Source organism: Leptidea sinapis, chromosome 38 (assembly GCF_905404315.1).
Source record: "Leptidea sinapis chromosome 38, ilLepSina1.1, whole genome shotgun sequence".
In the NCBI taxonomy this organism is placed as follows: Eukaryota; Metazoa; Arthropoda; class Insecta; order Lepidoptera; family Pieridae; genus Leptidea; species Leptidea sinapis.
Window position 1 is genome coordinate 4,677,116 of NC_066302.1, and position 21,005 is coordinate 4,698,120.

Here is a 21,005-nt window from a genome sequence, read left to right on the forward strand (position 1 = left end):
TATCGTGTTAAAATTATCATCATAATTTGTTCTTTGAATAAGACTAGTTAGAACTACTTAAATATCTTTATCGGTAGAAGCCTTTAATTTACTATTTTATAGTGTAATAATAGCAGATTATTTGCCAGGAGTGCAAACCCCTATTTTTAAGGTGGGTGTTTGTGAATCCAGAGTAGAGCGAGTAATACAAAGAACGTTATACGAGTTCATTTTTTTTTTATAAGAGGGGGAAAAAGGGCAAGAGGCTCTTGGACAACCGCAAAACCAGGGGTCAAAAGATACGTTGCCGGCCTTTAAGGTGAGAGTATGCCCATTTCTTGAAGATCTCTAAGTCGTATTGGTTAGGGAATCTAGCAGCCGGTGATTGATTCCACAAAATGACTGTGGAGAGGCAAGAAATTTCTTTCTTTTTCTTTCAGATATCAACATGATGCGGGTAGTATTAAGCATTTCGACGTAATGTCAGGCGGTGGAATTCGGTCGCGGTATGAACATCCAATGCCCGAACATCTCCTCTGAGCACTCCCCGTGTTAAATGAGGTAGAAGCTGCAAAGGAAATCCAACACACTCAAATGAATCTAGTCGATCAGAGATGCCTTAATCGTCAATGATTCGCCGCTCTTCCTTGTATGCCGTCAAATGGACGAAGCTGGTACTGGGGAGCGCCTGCCCAGAGGTGAGAGCAGTACTCCAGGTGAGGCCCAATTTGCGCCTTATACAGTTGCAAGCGGTGGCTTGTTTGGAAATAGGAACTGTATCGCCTTACTGAGTACATCAAGCTTTTTATAGAGGCTAGTTTGGCCTTCTTTTGAAAGTGACCACGGAACTGAACATCTTACCTATATGCAGCATGTGTCGGAGAAGATTTTTTAGTAGGTATATGATGTGTTGGTGAAGGGAACTGGCTAAATTTATTACTTATCCGGAACCTATATTTCAGACTTAGAATTATATTCGCAATAGAAATAATTTCATTTTAAAAGCTAATGGCATTCGATATCGATTTCGAGTGTTAGATCATTTACGGCCGTTCCCAATATTCAGTCTATCTCTTACATGAGATAAAATCGAAACTATCATTGACTTTTCTGTCCCAATAAACTTATCGACGGTAACTCACCTTCTCCGCACACGCTGTCTGTCAATGGGACGACGTATAGCTTACCAGCGATAGAAATTTGCATGGAAATTTCAATTCACGTGTCCCAATATAAGGCGATAAGAATGACTTATTGGGTATATTATGACAGCTTCAGATTATTGACAGCTAATTACTGACAGTAGATGGTAGTAATTTATCTCTATCTATAGATAATTTACCTATTGGGAACGGCCATTAGAATCCAGATATTGACACCCATTCCGCATATCCTGCACAATGATATTTAAAAGTATAAGTAAGGTTACGTACACAACATTCGGTGTTTGAAAATGATACACTAACGCACACATGAATAATTTAACATTGCAATAGCACACTACATTACGATTACACGTCAAAGGAGGATAGTAAAAGCAATTATCGCAAACGAAAAAGATATAACTCTAATTTGCTAATTGCTTCGTATTGGTATACCTTCCTTACTTCGTGTGTATCGAATACCTATATCAAACTCAAACAAAAAATCAAAAATTCTGTCAACAACAAACACGTCTGTACCGTTTTCGTATCGAGAGAGCGACTACGACCAAATGAACCAATTGACTCAATTTAGGCGATTGATTTTCGGCGCGCTAGTGACATATCTACCTCTTTTAATACTATAATATCATTGGAGTCTGCATTTCAATATGTCAATCTTCATTTCCAAGTCCGTACAGATTGAAAATGCTTAATAAGTACGTATTAATCATACAAATACTCATTTAAAAGTACCAATGACGTTCTATACACATATTGTAAAGACTTATTATTAAAATTTTATTTTATTATTTATTATAATAGCATTCGCAGTCTGACAGCGGAACGGCAAAAGAGTGATTAAAGTCAATGTTAGCTGTACTTAGCATAATGTACTTTTCTTCTTAGTCGTGTGTCAACTGTCACTGTCCGAATTAAACCTGAACTGAATAAGTATCCTACATTGCAGCTTATTGACCAAGAATATCTGGAGTGAATGTATAGATATAGCAGTCGAAGTTTATGTGGTGTACTTTGTGGTATGTTCCATATTTCAGCTTCGTTTTTATACGACGTGAATTGGACGTGTTGTCTCGCCAAAATCTGGCACGAGACTGTATAATTATGGATACTGTTTGTATAATTATGGATTTCCGCAATGTAACGCCTAATTCAATAAATTGCCTTTCTAAAAGACAACGCTCGTCTTTCCTCTGGAGTTGCAAGATAATGTGGGCGGCCCTCCTGTTCCATAAAAAAGTCTGTTGCCCAGTTCCTATGATGCCAGCAGGAGTTAGACAGAGAGTACGGACCTGCACTCGGCGCACGCGACGTGCGGCGATCTGCCGCGAGTGCCGCCGCAGCGCCTCCACAGTGCCGCCTGTCGTCTCTGCTTGTGCGATTCTCCTGGGAAGCCGGGAAGCCGGGAACGTCCTGTCCGAACACACAACATCATCAACATTAGTAAACCCCAAGCAATTTCAATTATATTTCTTCAAATAAAAAAAATCTTATAGGTATTTATAAATATTTACAATGCGATGACATTAAATAAAAACTATCATTAAGGGGATGTGTACCAAGAATACTGGCAGCATTTCCGCGTTCGTTAGCTAGGCTGATCCGTTGACCGAAATAGCTGCCAGCGCTTGGGTTTCCAGTAGCCCTATTGAGGCGTGTAGATAGTACTTTGTACATTCTCCGCACCGAGCGTCGTCACACTGGCACTATTGTTGGCACCAGCGCCCTTCCCCGTGCCCAAGACACCAGAATCATTCCATCAGGACGCGATTTCGAGACTCACCGCTGTGCTAAGACCTCTCCATTCGACTCAACCGCTTCCTATATATATGTACCTACAGTAACTATACTATATATCATGTTTACTTGATTTTTCTTTAAGACAGGTCTAATTATAAGTAAGAAAAAAATAATAAAGAAATTCTCATTTATTTCTAATTTACTAATATGGTCTAAGGATAATTAATACAATTAGATACAATATTTTTATCGCGAAACCCACACCAAACAAAAATTAAAGAAATATAATTTTATCTTACATGTCTTTCCATATAAAATAAATTATATGATATTGGTGTTTAGAAGTAGCAAAAAAGTAATAATAAATATATTCTTCGGCATTTTATGTTGGTACTAAGAATGAATTGTGAAAAGCACATTATGGTCCGAGAGCTGGCACCAATTTTTGGGTAGGTATTTGAGGCAAGCTGAAAACTTGGTCTATACCTCTCCTGATATACTCCAACTCGGAACTGACCAGACCTGGCTGGTGTGTAGTGGTTAGCCCCGCCTAAATAAACCCCTAAATTTCTAAAAATATTTTTTTTTCTTACGATTTATGTTTAACAAATTAAAAAATAATTAAGCCAGACAATTTGCCAGGCGCGTGCAAAAACATGTAAAAAATGTATTTGAGGCAACTTGAAATTTTTATAGGGCGTTATTTTTGACAAAATAATAATATTCCCAAAAAGACAGGTCATTTTAGTGGGACTTTCTACTTGCCAGGTGATCTAAAAAGTTATGTATAGGTTACTTGACCATAACTATATTATGGTAGATGACTTAAATATCCTAGTAGCATAAAAAAGATTCGGCCGAGTATCGTTAATTTGCTCCTCAGAATTGAAGAGTTCCGTTAGTTTGTCGTGGATCCCATAATGAGAACCTAACCAAACCTCTCTCACCAAAGTACCTTTAAAGTATATCCTTTCCAATAAAAAAGAATCATCGAAATCGGTTGGCGCGAATATTGAGTTATTCGTAAATTTGTCGTCCACATACGTATAGCAAATTTAAGATATTTATGGTTTTCTCATGGATGCCATTGTCAAATATGGACCAAATTACAATGGACTACGCCGGAAGCAACAGCTTTCAATTAAAAAAAGAATTATCAAAATCGGTTCACCCAGTCGAAAGTTTTTAGGTAACAAACAAAAAAAAACATACTGACGAATTGAAAACCTCCTTCTTTTTTGTAGTCGGTTAAAAAACGGTAATTTTGTGATTTGTTTGTAATTTTGGGTTTGTATAAAAATGTATGTATTGATTTGTTTGTTTTAAATGGACATATTTTTGTGTTATTTTTTATCATAAAAAATATTAAAATTAAAATTAAAAAGTTATTCAATCAATTTCAATACAATTCTAAATGTTATGAATTACTTGAATATTTGTCATTACTGCAAGAATATTTTTTTATTTTTCAAGAAATCATAAGAGACATTTTTTTTAATAAATTTTTCAAAAACTTTCGTTTTAATTTTTTTAAAGGAGTCTTATTTTTGCCGCTACATCCTAAAATTTAAAAAAATACTTTTTTTTGTTACAGTATTTAAACTCAAAATTCATACAGAAATTCAATATTTTATTCACGTTCAAATTCATAAAGACAAACGTATTAAATAAAGCAATGATTACGAAAATATAAAATCTCAGAATCAGACTTATTGAGGTATAAAATAATTATAAAACTAAAGAGTTATTTTAAGTACAAAAATATAAAATATAGAACACAGACAGCTGCCGATAAGCGCTCTCTCTCACACTGCGTCTTGCCTATAGCGCTATTCACTCGCACCTATATATAACTTTATAGATCACCTGGCAGGTAGAAAGTCCCACTTAAATGACCTGCCTTTTTGGGAATATTATTATTTTGTCATAAATAATGCCCTATAAAAATTTCAAGTTGCCTCAAATACATTTTTTACCTACAGTTTTTTGCAAAATATTTATGCACGCGCCTTGCAATATAAAAACCCCAACTAAATTGTCTGGCTTATTTTTTTTTTTATTTTATAAACATAAAACTACAACATATATAAATTGCATGTTGCCTCAAATATATTTTTTGAAAAAAAAAATATTTTAAACAATTTAAGGGTTTATTTAGCCCCGCTACTCACCAGCCAGGTCTGCCGTTCCGAGTTGGGGTGTATCAGGAGAGGTATAGACCAAGCTTTCAGCTTGCCTCAAATACCTACCCAAAAATTGGTGCCAGCTCTCCTACTATTAGCATTGTAGGTACCTATACATTACTAGGAGGCTCTAAACAAGGCGATCTACATTCTACACACATCATACTAATATCTCCACTCATTCTACCCACTCATGATGAACCGATTTATTTAACTACTCAATCCGAGGGAATTTATAAGCAGAAGATTGTGGTGTTCTTTTGGTCCAGTTCCAGTTTCTCATAATATGCAACGTGGTTATTATGAATCCTCGGGGTGTCGTTGCTAAGTAGGAAATTTAATTTTTTAGTATGCTTGGCTAAAGGACGAATACTTTCATATTTTGGAATAGGAAGAGGTTCGAGCCAGCGCCCGTGTTTAGTTTCAACCACTGAGGAATATGAACTTTTAAACATATATTTACAAAAATAAAAGTAAATATTTTATAAAGTTACATACAGTTTAAACTATTTACCAATGTTAATAGAATCATGTTTTTTCAAATTTATTGGTTAATATTTCTAACCAATAAAACCTAATGCCCCATCATTGTGTTGTTTAACTAATTCCCTCAAATAGGTGGGGGACATTTCGGCTTCTTTGTGAAATTTGGTTGGACCCGTTAGGAATATTTGACACAGAACAGACAGACCATGTCAAAAATAGATGTATGTATCAATCAGTTTAAGGCTACTGATCGCACACCAGATAAATGTCAGTTATAGCTAATCCATTGAAAATATGATCCGCACTCTAATCAATATATCCAACTGACCTGTATTGCTACATCGGAAGACGCTCATAAATGTAGTTGAATATTAACTTTCTTGTGTGGTATTTCACGGCATTATCATTCCGTTCTATCTATCTATCATTCGGTTCATGATCTATCGTTCGGTTCGGTCCTAGCTCGGAACTAATGTACGAAAAAAGTCATGCGTGTTAAGATATTTGGATTTGTATGTAAGATCATTTATACGCCTAGATAGACTATGACAGCTGTAAAAACTTCGAAAAAAATTGACTTTAGAACTAAACACCCATTTCGAGCAATACACGCACACTAACTCATATTCCCTGCCATCGCCTGTTTTTATCGGTTGTCTAACAGCAAGACACTATCTAGACGTATTAAATAATCTAAAATATTTGGATTTCTATCATTCGACGATTCGACGATCAAGTCTCTATTTTACTTAGTTTAACTCTGGAGTTTTTCGATTAGGCAAATGAAATATTTTCATCCATAATAGTCATATTCTTTCAGCATCTAAGTACTACCACATCATCACGTTGAATGTTTGGATACAGTTGTACGTCAATTACGAAACATCACCGGTCTGGGATTTCAAACCGCGTGTTTCGCAAAGAACTTCTTGTTTCACACAGTCACATAAACTTGAGTGATCCTACGGCTTCCGGTGATATATTATAAAGTAATATTTATGGTATGTAAAGCAGCTCTAGTATTAGTTCGGGGAAGTCCAGGTCATTTCATCACAATAGACCAATCTGATCTATTGTTATAGCCACTATTAACTAAAGCCCACTGTTAAGATTGATTCTCTTCATTGACCTTATTATTTCTTTAGCAGTGAATTGATGTATCTCAAGTGGTTGAAGTATTTGTCTTCCCAAAGAGATGCTACGTTTTCGATTAAAAGGGCCACATTCAGATAGGATGTGTCACGGAGTTTAATCTGCACTATTACAGAATCTACACGCTTTACAATCTCTGAGACTTAGGATTGAGAGTTTCTGTCCTGGTCATAACGCGAAAGTTTCGCTAGCCCTAGAGCGTTATGTTTTGATGCCTTGGCTTTTGTTGCTGGCCTTTTTAGCCTTTTTGTTGATGGATTGGATAAGAGTTTGAAATGTTGGTTGCTTAAAAGTTTATAACACTCTTGTGAACATGTATCAAGGGTTGATTTAACAAGACTCCTTGGGACACCACAGAAGGGTTCAGGGCCAAGTTGAGTTCTTTTCGAACCAATTTTTACAGGTTCACCAGCGCATTCATTGTCTTTGATCCCTTCATGTCCTGGAACCCATCGAAGTGTAACTCTATTTATTTCTCCCAGAGTATTCTGTATATTTTTAGCAATTATCGTATTTTTAAACTGTTTGGTATTATTTAAACAGACGACTACAACGAAGAAAAAATAATTGTTAAAAAAATCTAGACGAAATTAGCTTTAGATGTGATAATGAATATAATAATTAAGGTGAGGTAATTGCTGTACAATAATTAAGTACCGCCGAGAGTATTGAAAATTAAATCAAACCATTTATTTCATTTATAGAAACACAAACAGTTAAACTCACAATTGCATATTATTACATAACAGAATTTAAATTGATTTTAAGCTAGCCGGCTTTGGTCCCACTGGGTTCATCCCTAATTCTATTCAAATAGAGATTCAATAGGGTTGGCGACGTGAGATCATCCTGTCTGACGCCACACCTAATCTTATCATTTTTGCACCCCTTGATCCACATTCATTTGGGCACCTTACCGATATTTCAACAGTTCTAATATATCTCAGAGCCCACCAGTTCCCTCCTTGTATATATCGAGTGATCAATTTGAACAAACTTCAAGTACGCAATATTCACAAAAAGGGCGGACACGTAGAAGGCCTTACGTTTGTGAACGACCACTTTTAGCTATGTTTTTTTTTGCTATGTTTGGTTTCCATGTGCGTTTTTTGTTATGTGAATGTGAGTGATCTGTAGGTTTATGTAGGTTTTTCTCGCAACACTACACAGTAGCTATTCCTTCAAAATTACCGAACTGCTCGTTTCAGTCAATCAACTTTCATCGCTTATTCAGTTTCTTATATCCATGAGGTAATAATACTATACAAACACTACCGTGGCTTGATGCCATCAGATATTATTCTCAAGTAATCAATTTTGAAAATTTCAATTTATTGCCCATAAGTAGCTGAATCAGGCGATCATTGTTCATTGACTGAAATGAGCAGTTCGTTCATTTTGAAGTAATAATCTACGAGTAAGAAACATGGCCAGGTTTTGCTAGTATATGTACTTATAATTAATATATCCTACTAATATTATAAATGTGAAAGTTTGTATGTCTGGATGTATGTTTGTACTTCTTTAACGCAAAAACTACTGAATAGATTTTGATGAAACATTACAACAATATAGTTTACACACCAGAATAACACATAGGCTATAATTTATAAAAATATTGTTGCTATATTATATTAACTCGAAAAATTACAAGACTTTTTCGTGGTCGTGGTTGTCGGCTTTAAAAAGTAAGTCTGAGAAAAAACGGTCGAACACTAAATATAATTTATATGGCAAAACAACGTTTGCCGGGTCTGCTAGTATATTTATATATTAAAAAATTGTGTCACGTTATTTGTCCGCGTCGAACGACTACACTACTGAACGGATTCAAATCAAATTTTGCAAACAGTTTGATCCAACTTGAGAGACAGGATAGTTTTCATTTCGATTTGTGACGCTCAATATTGCGACGAGAGTGGGTCAGGGATTCGAAATAAATATTCAGCTTAAAGGAACGAGCCTTTATTTGCGTTCACTATGCCGAACTTGCACTTCGCCGGTCTACCGCTGTTCATCTTGTCGATTGCGGTGTCCTCATCTTCTTCTTTGCCCCCCCCCCCCCCCCCCGGATATGTTCTATTTTCAAAATGAGTCTCTTCCATTCCATCTTTTAATTTAAATTGTACACATTTTCCATCCTTTTTTCTATGTTCGATTTTATCCTGAACTTCAATGACATTTCCATAGAACGTCATTGCTGAACTTACTAGAAATTTCCTTTAATTTTACAAAACCTAATTTTTTTATTTCTATATGTATAATTCTATCAGATTGGCTGAATGTGCATACTGTGCAGTGCCAAAGAAAAAAAAATCTATCAGATATATTTTTTACGCACAGTATGACAGTTCTAGTGTGAAATTATTTCATGACAAGAACTGAACGTGTGCCTAAATACTAAATTTACCTGATCCTTTTTCAAATTCCGTTCCAATTCCCAATACAATAAAACACTTCCTAATCTTTTTGCATGGCTGACGCACAAACCGTGCAGGCCAAGAAATGGAAAAAAAAGAACTGAACGAAGTGTTTAAATTGTCTTTCACAAAAGAACCGCGAAAATAATTAATGTAAAAATTTAAATTTTTCGAATTTCGTTATAAACAATATTTGAAATTTTGCATAGCTAACATATGCATTTATTTAGGTGAAGCAAACCGCACTGATCACCACTCACCTCTACTATATACCACTGGACTGGCGGCTATCAAAGTGCTTTTGTCCCTGATTGATATTCGCCATTTTGGCGCTGTAGTCCATGTAGCGAGAGTCTGCGGTACTAAACCGAGTGATGACAACCTAGTGGACATACAGCGTGGCAAACTATTTAACTAAACTATTTTTATGTAAACAAAAAAATTATGTACTTTATTACGTTGATTCTTGAAGTATAAATAACACGGAAAACGAACAAAATAAATTCAAAATGTAAAAATGCTTCATAGTACGTTCCATCACAGCCATTTGTATTATACGTCAAAATTAGTTCACTGTACGCTCGCGAGTGGCGCTTCAAATGGGCACAAAAAATTTGCTGTCAAACAGCCTGTCCAGTGGTCACTGCATTCACACATGAATCACGGACGAGTAAAAAAAGAGGCTTTTAGAGAAAGAGTCATTTTTTTACTCGTCCGTGACATGAACATGGCACAGGGAAACCGAACATATGAAATGGTGTGCCGAAACTAGAGCGACCTCATTTATGCAATTACTCTACCGTAGAAAGATTCAAGCGGAAGAATGAATTCTTAAACAGCTTTCTGATAATTTTCTATATTAGGACATTTGGTCGCTAGATAAGTATGTGTTTTATCGATTGAATAACTTGGCCCAAACCACAGTAGACATGTATTATGTCTACTGTGCCCAAACGTAAAAATAAAAATGACAGGCATGTAAAGGGGTGAGGTAGGTCATTGCACAGGGGTGTATTTTGTCAATAAAATGCCTAAAATACACGCGATTGATTTATCCGCATGTCCTCCGCGCATACCTACATTATATTTTTATTTTATCGATTTAACATTATGTTTATCGATTATGCCACTACGTCACAAAGGCACACAATATCCCCACTAATTAACAGAAGAAACTATATCGATCAAATATGTCTATTTAATATTATTAACAGTAAAGTTGGCTCAGCATCCTTGATAAATCTAATTAAATTTATAACACCGCGAATCTCTTCTATAATTTTCGTTTTCAGCAGTGAAAAAAATCGACTTTAGAACTAACCATATAAAGCAATTCACGCACACTACACACAAATCGTGTAAGACATAGCTTGTCACGCACACTGAAGTATTATTCCTTCTCCTGCATTTTTATTGGATGTCTAACAGCCAGAGACTCTATCTAGAGGTATTAATTATCTAAGACTAATTATTGTTAACAAATTTTAAACATTCGGTAAGGATTTTTAGGGACCAAGTCATGGAATGAAAAGATTCTAAAGTAACCAGTAAGTAACCCATAACAGACACACACACACTCGTAACGCATTATTGTTTCTCTCTGTTTGTTGTTGTTGATTTTGACTTGTAATGTATTGAAGAGAAGCATCGACATTATTAAATATTGTTTTGTGTTAGTCAACTCACCCGTTGTTGAGTCAATCTCACTCATTAAAGCTTAAACAGATCATCTTGACTTCGGACATTGAGGTAACTCAGAGTTTGAATTCGAAACATTTACGCGACTTGAAAATCGAGATTTTTTTTTTTAAATTCTTTAAAATTAAGGCGACACTGAATGCCAGTGACCTTGAGCGATATGAGTTCACGGCTGCCGGCCCGCCATCAAAATTCTTGGGTGGAAAACAGTTTATATGCTTACAATCCTCGTTATTAGTAGTGACGAATCTGAATAAATGAACCTACACAACAAAGTACGAGCTATAACTACAAGTACAAGCTGTAACTTTTCTGAGAGAAGTACCAAAAAAATGTGTCACGCCATGCCAAAAAACTTGTTTAACTTCAAAGAAAAGTGGTAGTTCAAAAAGGCTCGGCAGTGTTAACTACACACAGCAAGCATATGCAACCTACAAATAAGACTTAAGGATATGTGTAACAGGATTAAGTATTTTTTTTTTTATGATAATGAGGCTTACACATTACTGCTTCACGGCAGAAATAGGCGCCGTTGTGGTACCCGTAATCTAGCCGGCTTCCTGTGCGAAGGAGCCTCCCACTGGTAAGTAGTGTTCATAGCTCGAAATTTACCACAAAACTTGTCTAAAAACACCATGTTTGCGTGTTTTCTGCTTACTCTTCGCCTTAAGCGCTGGCAGAGAAACGTGTGTTGGCAGGTGGTGTACTTGTCATATTTATTGCTTCAGGTATTAACGCCGTATCTTTCAAGTTATCACTTCTTATTCCCATAACTTTAACCATAAACCGCTTCGTAACGTAACGCGTTACAGCGCCAGTCTGACTGACTACCCTTTCTCTCACGCATTTAACCGCGACGGTAAGCAGCCACCTAAGCTTTTCTCAATTTAGTTTTATTTCTAAGTTTGTTACATCACTTTACATATAATATTGTAATTGAAATGATTTGTAAAACGATGAAAATGTAAATCTGGATTTAAAAGAGTGGCAATGAGTTTCTTGCTACTTCATCTTATTAGCTCAACCCTTTACGAAGTAGCAGTAGATTCAATAAGAAAACATATTTTTTTTGACATTCATAAGTGTCATTTCCGTGATCTACATGAATAAAGTGATTTTGATTTGATTTAAACAATCTCAATATTAAATAGTTCAGCTTAGATTAGTTTAAATTATAACTTCTGTCGGGCATCCCGGGACGAACTCTCGTGTGTATGAGGTCTTACAGCCTAACTTTATTATTTGTGAACAAAACATATCCATTCTCGGGAAAAGCAAAATGGCATCTGCCCTGGCGACTGACGTGTGTTTGTCGAGTAACTTGACACTTGTATCAACATTCAAAGCGAGCTAGCTATAAGGGACATGCATGACTGCTAAGTTACATGCTCCAAATCAAATCAAATCAAATCAAATCATTTATTTGCTGAACAAGGTATAGTTGGTTAGTAAATATTATATAATAATAATCGTTCGTTTTATTTATACCCAAAGGGGTATGCAAATTGTGTAAATTAATAAATTAATTGTGTAGAATTTTGAAAGTAAATTACACTTGCAATTGTAATGCGAGATGCATAAACTCTTATCATAAATGCTACAATAGGAAGAATTGAATAGAATTGAATGAAATTATTCAAGAATCCAGAGCGGCACTGCAGTGCAATGGGCAGGGCATAACCATCAGCTGAACAATATTAGTTATATTGTCATAAAAAAATGCTTTATCACAATAATGTATTGGCTACTTTGTTGGCCTGGGCATACTGTTAGCCTCCAGTCTCCAGGGTTCTAAGGTCCGTAAGAACCGTCTCTATACGTACTCCGTGATCAAGTATAGTTTTATCCATGTCTTCATAACTGTGCGCCAAAAAGGCAAAAATCATTTGTTCTTGAATCACGTATTCAGTAGTCTTCTGCTATACAGAGCTAGAAATGCAAATGTCTCGTTAATCTTTGACACCATTCACTAATGGGCTCACATGATTGAAGAGACTAAGTTGGGCTCACCAGGTACCTACATATCAACCAATATATACAAATACAGAGGAAATTCAAATGTCACCAAGCTCATATTTTATGATCTGTTGTCGTTGCCCCGTCAGAATATATTAAAAAAACATTATTTCTTTGATTAATGCGAGTATTACACATTTAAATAACGTAAAATAAAATAAATAATAAATTTTTAACGTAATGCGGGTGCCTATAAACTGAACTGCGACTATGGCCTGTCTTACATTGGGCAAACCAAACGCAATATCTCAAGCCGACTTAAAGAATACATTGCGAAATGTCAAACACAGACGACACTCTAAGTCAGATGTATGTGAACACATAACAGACCGTTCAATACCACTTCATCCGCTTCGACCAACCAAAAGAGTTGGTAAAAGAGAATAAATTTCATGACCCATGATACGTGAAGCCATTGAAATTAAATAAATCATCCAAATTTCAATAGAGAAGACGGGCTGAAATTATCTAACACTTGCGATCCAATAATCTCTAAATTAAAACGCACAACTACACATACCAAAAAAGAAGAGGACACTGTCAGTAAATTTTGCCAAAAAATATCTGTCTACAGCTGGAAGGAATGGCGCTAAACTTTATAATGACAACTATGATAAATACTATCCCGACACACGTCAACCGCAGTGCCCCTGAAAACGTGCTCTGAAAAGGTCACGAAACATCGGGTTAGCTAAAATAATAATAATAATGTAACCATTACGCAAAAACTAATGTAAATACAAAGATACACGCATTTTAGTCCTTAAAAAGTATTTTATTTAAACATTCTTACCACCCGGAATAATTTTTATAAACATATTTCTAGAACATATTCGGCCTTACATAAAACGGCCTTATAAACTTGGTATAAAGTTATACGTTAGAACAAACCAAGAATATGCAAAATGTTGACTTTATCACTGACAACACTGTCAATACAATGATAATTCTAAAGTTTCCCAAATGTCAATCAGCCTTGCAAATAAACGCGGGAAACGTTAAACGTCCAAATAAATCAATCATAGACAAATGCTATTTACAAATATTTAGCATACTCTTGGTTTATGCTCAGGTGTAACTTTATGTCAATTTTATTTGTAAGGCCGATTGTTTTTAGGTGATATTCCTTACTTCTGGGATTAAATATTATGCTAATTTAATTTGTAACAAAATTTATGGATAAGACGAGACTCGAACCCGCGCCTCTTAGCGTTCTTACCACATGAGCCTATCGTCCGAGTGACGCATCAACCGTAAATCCTGGTATGTTTTGTTCATCTCTCAGGTTGTGGCACTCTCAGAATCGAGTCTCTCGTCATCCACATATTTTGGTACAAATTAAATTAGTATTTTTGCCAGAATTTAAGATGTTATAAATGTAGATGTTAATTTAGTGTTCAGTGTGTCAGTGAGAAGCTTTTACACACAGGTTGCCAGCTAGGTGGCCACCACAGGGGCGCATTTTCTGCCATGAAGCAGTAATGTGAAAAGTGTAAACATTATTGTTTCGGTTGGAGAAGTGATATTACTGGGCTAATGAGACTTAATATCTTCTGTCAAAAAGTGACGAGAGGTGAAGCGATGCATGTCACTCAAAATTTTGGGATACGGCGCGGCACTGCATTAAAGTAGGCAGGCCGTATCCCTTGCCGTCAGCTCTTTTCTCAAATAAAAATCGAGTGTGCTTTAGACCACATGACTGAAGTAAAACAAAATATTAATTTATAAAACTGTTCAAGAACGCGATATCGTAACGCTTGTTCCTAACGATCTTGTCACGCATTCACCAGCTTACTCTCCAAGTCCAAAAGTCACCGTTCGAGTAACGCTAGCCTTCGTCCTAACGCTCTTGTCACGCATTCACCAGCTTACTCTCCAAGTCAAAAAATCACCGTTCGCATAACTCTAGCCTTTGTTCCTAACGCTCTTGTCACGAATTCACCAGCTTACTTTCCAAGTCAAAAAATCACCGTTCGCGTAACGTTAGCCTTCGTTCCTAACGCTCTTGTCACGCATTCACCAGCTTACTCTCCAAGTCAAGAAATCACCGTTCGCGTAACGTTAGCCTTCGTTCCCTACGCTCTTGTCACGCATTCACCAGCTTACTCTCCAAGTCAAGAAATCACCGTTCGCGTAACGTTAGCCTTCGTTCCTAACGCTCTTGTCACGCATTCACCAGCTTACTCTCCAAGTCAAGAAATCACCGTTCGCGTAACGTTAGCCTTCGTTCCTAACACTCTTGTCACGCATTCACCAGCTTACTCTACAAGTGAAGAAATCACCGTTAGAGTAATGCTAGCCTTCGTTCCTAAAGCTCTTGTCACGCATTCACTCGTCACACTCCTTTAGTCCATTAGTCGAATCAAGCCAACTTTATCAGAACGAGCGTTATATAGCGGAACGTAACAGCTCCTTCTCATTCAATACCAACAAAGTAAAGCACGCTTACTTTAATAAATGTTATATCTTGTATTATTACACTGGTTACTTTTACTATTACATATTCTCTGCCTTGGTGAAGCTTTCACTTATAAACTGTATAATTCGATATATTTTATTCACGAATTTAACGAGTATACAAAGATCAATAAAGTATTTTTTTATATTTTTTTTTAATTATATATTTTCTATAACTACATACATATAGGAAACCTCTCCAAAGGTTTTGTAGACGGAAGTTATGTAATTTTTTTTTATGAATATATGGGACAAGACGAGCAGGACGTTCAGCTGATGGTAATTGACACGCCTTAGCCATTACACTGCAGTGCCGCTCAGGATTCATAACATTAAGAATTATTTTGCTCCCTCGTGTTGTAATGAAAAGATATACTTTCTTACACTTATTAGTTATATGCATAATATATGTCAGCTAAAATATAACGTTTTAGCGAGGAATTATGATTGAAGAAGATTTGCAGAGATTCTCTCGTCTCCGAGCTAACTTTATTGTTTTGAGGACATAAACGTAAAAAGCACTAACCCGGAACCATCGTAAACTCATGCAGATCCTAACGAGCGACGATCGCTCAGTTCGCAACGCGGACAGACTTTAGCGACGTTTTAATATATCATCAACCACGGACGAGTAAAAAAAGAAGGACTCCGCGCCGTGATATTAGCAAGTGAAGCACCGTTATGCTAGTATGTGTGCGGTTACCGGGCATACAATTTTTTCTCCCTTAAATAATCATATATGGGCACAAATACTTATATAGTATCGTTTGACGTTTGTCGTTCGACGCAAACTGATCTGTCACAGACGATGACAGTTCTCATAATGGCCGCCTATCGGCCTGTAGTAGTGTAAGTGTGTGCGTGGGGCTAAGTAATTACACGTTAATCGGCTTGTTTTGGTGCTTCACTGTTATGTAAGGTGACACGGAGTCCTAATTTTTTTACTAGTCCGTGATCATCAACTTTTTTTATAAATATCGGAAACGTTCACTTTTAAAAGGATAGATACATTTATGAATATTTCTCCTTAGTTTTTGTTATGAATATAAGGGGCAAGACGAGCAGGATGTTCAGCTGATGATAATTGATACGCCCTGCCCGTTACAATGCAGTGCAGCTCAGGATTATTGAATAACCCAAATTTTTTATTGGACAACAACTGCGTTCGTCATCTTGAAACTTAAAATATTAGGTCTTACTTGCCCAGTAATTTCAATAGCTACGGCGCCTTTTAGACCGAAACACAATAATGCTTACACATTACTGCTTCACGACAGAAAATGGCGCTGTTGTGGTACCCATAATCTAGCCGGCATCCTGTGCAAAGGAGCCTCCCACGGGTGAGTTCTTAACCCATGATCATTTTTTTTTCAAATAAGATCATAGAGCGCTAGAATGTGGGCCGGCTTGAAGTATTGCCGTGCTCTATTGATAACGCCCAGCTTCTTCGAAGCCAATTTGGCTTTGCCCTCCAGATGGCCACGGAATTGGCAATTGCTCGAGAGCGCTAGAATGTGGGCCGGCTTGAAGTATTGCCGTGCTCTATTGATAACGCCCAGCTTCTTCGAAGCCAATTTGGCTTTGCCCTCCAGATGGCCACGGAATTGGCAATTGCTCGAGATTTCGAGACCCAGTATTCCGATACTAGGCGAGGCTTTAAGGGAAGTGTCGTCGAAGAGCGGTGTACGGCAAATGGGGATTTTTTAGTGGTAAACGCGCAAACTTGAGTCTTCTGGAGGTTGAATTGGACAAGGTTCAATTTACCCCATTCCGCAACCTTCTCGAGAGAGGACTCGATAGAAGACACAATTTTCTCCCGGCACTGGTTGACGTTTTCCCGAGAGAGACTTGCATGGCCCGTGTATACGGCATCACCAGTGCTGTCGTCTGCATAGCAATGTATGTTGGAGGTGTCCAACATATCATTGATATGCAGAACAAACACCGTAGGAGATAGCACACAGCCTTGGGGCACTCCAGCGTTCACGGGCTTGGGATTCGAGCAAAAACCGTCGACAACGACTTGTATTCTACGCCCAGTGAGGAAGCTGGAGGTCCACTTGCATAAGCTCTCGGGAAGCCCAAATGATGGAAGTTTTGAGAGGAGCGCCTTGTGCCATACACGATCAAAGGCCTTCGCTATATCCAGGTTAACTGCCAGGCCTTTCCCCTTGCTTTCAATAGCCACCGCCCATCTATGTGATAGGTATACCAGAAGATCACCTGCCGACCGACCATGGCGAAAGCCGTATTGTCGTTCGTTGATCAACTGGTGACCCTCTAGGTATACTAAAAGCTGGCGGCTAGTTATGATCTCCATGATTTTGGAGAGCAGGGAGGTAATAGGCCTGTAGTTTGCCGGATCCGAACTGTCTCCTTTTTTTTGGATCGGATGGACAAGGGCTGACTTCCATGAGTCAGGGACTACGGCTTTGGAATAAGAGTGCCGGAATAAACGCGTTAGCACCGGCGTCAACTCAGGGGCACACGTTCTAAGCACGATTGGAGAAATGCCATCCGGCCCGCTCGACTTCCTGACGTCCAACGAAAACAGAGCTCGCCTAACAGTTTTCTGTCTGAACTGTACTTCAGGCATGGAGCTCTGACACCGCGGGATGGTCGGCGGTGTTTTTCCGTTGTCGTCAAGAGTCGAGTTGGATGCGAAAAGAGCGCACAGGAGATCGGCTTTCTCTTTTGCCGTATGGGCCAGGGTGTCATTCCTCATGTGCAACGGCGGCATGGACGGCTGTTTGAAGTTACCAAGAGCAGCTTTCGACAACGACCAGAACTTGCGTGTTCCGGTCGGATAACTGGAAAGCTGCTCGCCGATTTTGACGACGTGCTTTAACTTCGCAAGGGCGATTTGCCGCTTAAAAAATCTGGAGGCACGGTTATATTTCCTCTTAAGAACTTTGCAGTTCGGATCCTTTGTGCCTAGCGCCGCAACCCAAGTTCGATACGTCTGTTTTTTGCAATCAGATGCTGCTTTAACTGACGCATCGAACCAGGGCTGTGATCTGCCACCGATCGGTACTACAGAGCTTGGTATAAAAATATCCATGCCCTGCAGTATCACATCGGCTACTGCAACGGCGCAGACACTAGGATCATCCGAAGGGAAACAAACCTTGCCCCAAGGGTAGGATGCAAAAAAGGAACGCATTCTATCCCAATCTGCTGACTTGTAGAGCCAAACGCGGCGGGTCGCTGGTGATCTGCGACGTTGGCGTCGGATGGGCACTACACTCCTGACCAGGCAATGGTCAGACGTTCCGAGAGGGCGTCGACAGAGACCTGGTAACTATCGGGATGTGTAGTCAGCAGAAGATCTAATAAGGACGGCATGTGGCTATCCACATCCGGGAGCCGCGTAGGCGACTCAACCAATTGGGACAGACCATACGCCAATGCAAAATTGTGCACAGATCGCCGTGCGTAGTCTGTGGTACGTGATCCAAGCCATTCGGCACTGTGCCCGTTGAAATCACCCAAGACTACGATTTCAGCGGAGGGGATCTGTGCAAGCATGTCGTCAATTGCCGGTCCTCGACACTAACCTATGCGAAACAAAGCGGCATTAAGCCGCTACTTCACGCAGGTTTTCTGTGCGAGTGTGGTAAGTAACCCAGACGAGTCTGGCCCGATTGTGCTGACGTCAAAAGACGGTAGCGTGACTTTCAATAAGCACTTTCAATAAGCCCATAGTCAATAAGCCCATAATATCCACTTTCAATAAGCCCATAGTCGCCTATTACGACACCCTTGGGCCTGGGACTACCCTATTCTTTTTACGCCCCGGGGAAGCACAGGGCGAATATATCTCTGTGTCTATATTCTTTCCCAAGCACTAGTCTATCGCTGTAAATTTCATAAAAATCGGTTCAGTAACTCCGGCGTTAAGGCGTAACAAACAAACTTACATTAACATTTATAATATAATAGTAGGGATGGTATATTACTATGGGCCAACGGTGCCGATATTAATACAATCTTTGTGTTGCAGAAGAGGGCTATTCACGCTTTTTATAACCTAGGTCCTAAAGAATCATTGAGAGCAAAATTTAAAGAAATTAACATCTTGACTGTTGCTCCTCAATATATTCTTGATAATGACTTGTGTGTTCATAGGCACATAAGTGAATTTGCTAGAAACTGTCATAACCATAATGTTAACACCAGGAACAGACATATGTATAAACTTATAATACCTACTACTGAGCTAAGTCGAGTAAGTATGTCTTTTGTGGGGCGATTTATATACTTGTACAACAAAATCCCAGAAAATGTTCAAGACAAATGTATTACGAAATTCAAAACAATTGTCAAAAAACGTTTGTGTGGTAAAGATTACTATAGCATAAATGACTTTCTTAAAAATATCACAGATTGGGAATGGAGCAACGTCCCTCAGGCTATTAAATAATATGTTTAAATCTACGATGTTACTTTATAACCATATTTCGGGTATCGGCATTCCTTTTGGAATGGAGCGTAGTTTGTGACTTTCATTAAGTGATATCATATCCTATTTTTAATAAAAATATTTGAATTTGGTTGTTCTAGAATTCTTAAATAAAAAAAGCCTCAGCTAATGTTTCCTCTTTTAATAGTTTTACTTTTTTTTAAATGCGTAGTGGCCATTTTATACTTTGCCATTATTTGTTGCTTAAGCGGCAGAGCCACTCTGTCAGAACAAGACAAGAATATGCAAAATATTTACTACTAACTGACCCGGCAAACGTTGTTAAATAAATGTTGTTGCCAAATAAATTATTTTTAGAGTTAGACCGTTTCTTGGACATTGCAACATTACTTTATTTTTCTAAAATAAACGTAGCCTAAGTTACTCCTTATTACATCAGCTACCTACCAATAAAAGGCCCGGTCAAAATCGGTCTCGCCATTGCAGAGATTAGCCGGAACAAACAGACAGACAGACAGAAAGACAGACAAAACTTGTAAAAAAAATTATTTTGGTGTATGTCTACCGTATATATATTCATAATATCCAATTTTTATTTTTATGTATAGATAATTCACACAATATTTTTATAAATTATAGCCTATATGTTATTCTGGTGTGTAAGCTATATTATTGTAAAGTTTCATCAAAATCCATTCAGTAGTTTTTGCGTTAAAGAAGTTCAAACATACATGCAGACAAACAAACTTTCACATTTATAATATTAGTAGGATTAGTAGGATATCGCTGAGTGACAACAATACAATGATAATTCTGAAGTTTTCCGAATGTCAGGCAGCGTTGTAAATAAACATGGGAAACGTTATAATTATGTCCGAATAAAGCAATCATAAGCAAAATATCTATTTGTAAACATTTTGCATACTCTCAGGTATAAATTTATACCAAGTTTATTTGTAAGGCCGTAGCTGTTTGACTATTGCGGTTTATAAGATACAGCCTGCTAAAGGACAGACAGATAAATCTTACTAATAGGGTTCGATAATGTCAAACAAGTCTTCCTTCTTTATCCCTTATTATTTCAGTATGAGTTCCACTCAACCGTGACCCTAGTTCATTACGTGAAGCCACTTCAGAATATTTAGAAAGACATAATAAAAGTGTCAGTGTGAAAGTCAGCCTCAGCTTAATTTGTACTTTAGTTCAAAACTCCAATTTTGATACAGTAAATTGTTAATCTAGGGTCGAAATAATCAATCCTCGAGGTACCTATTTAGACGCCCGAGCG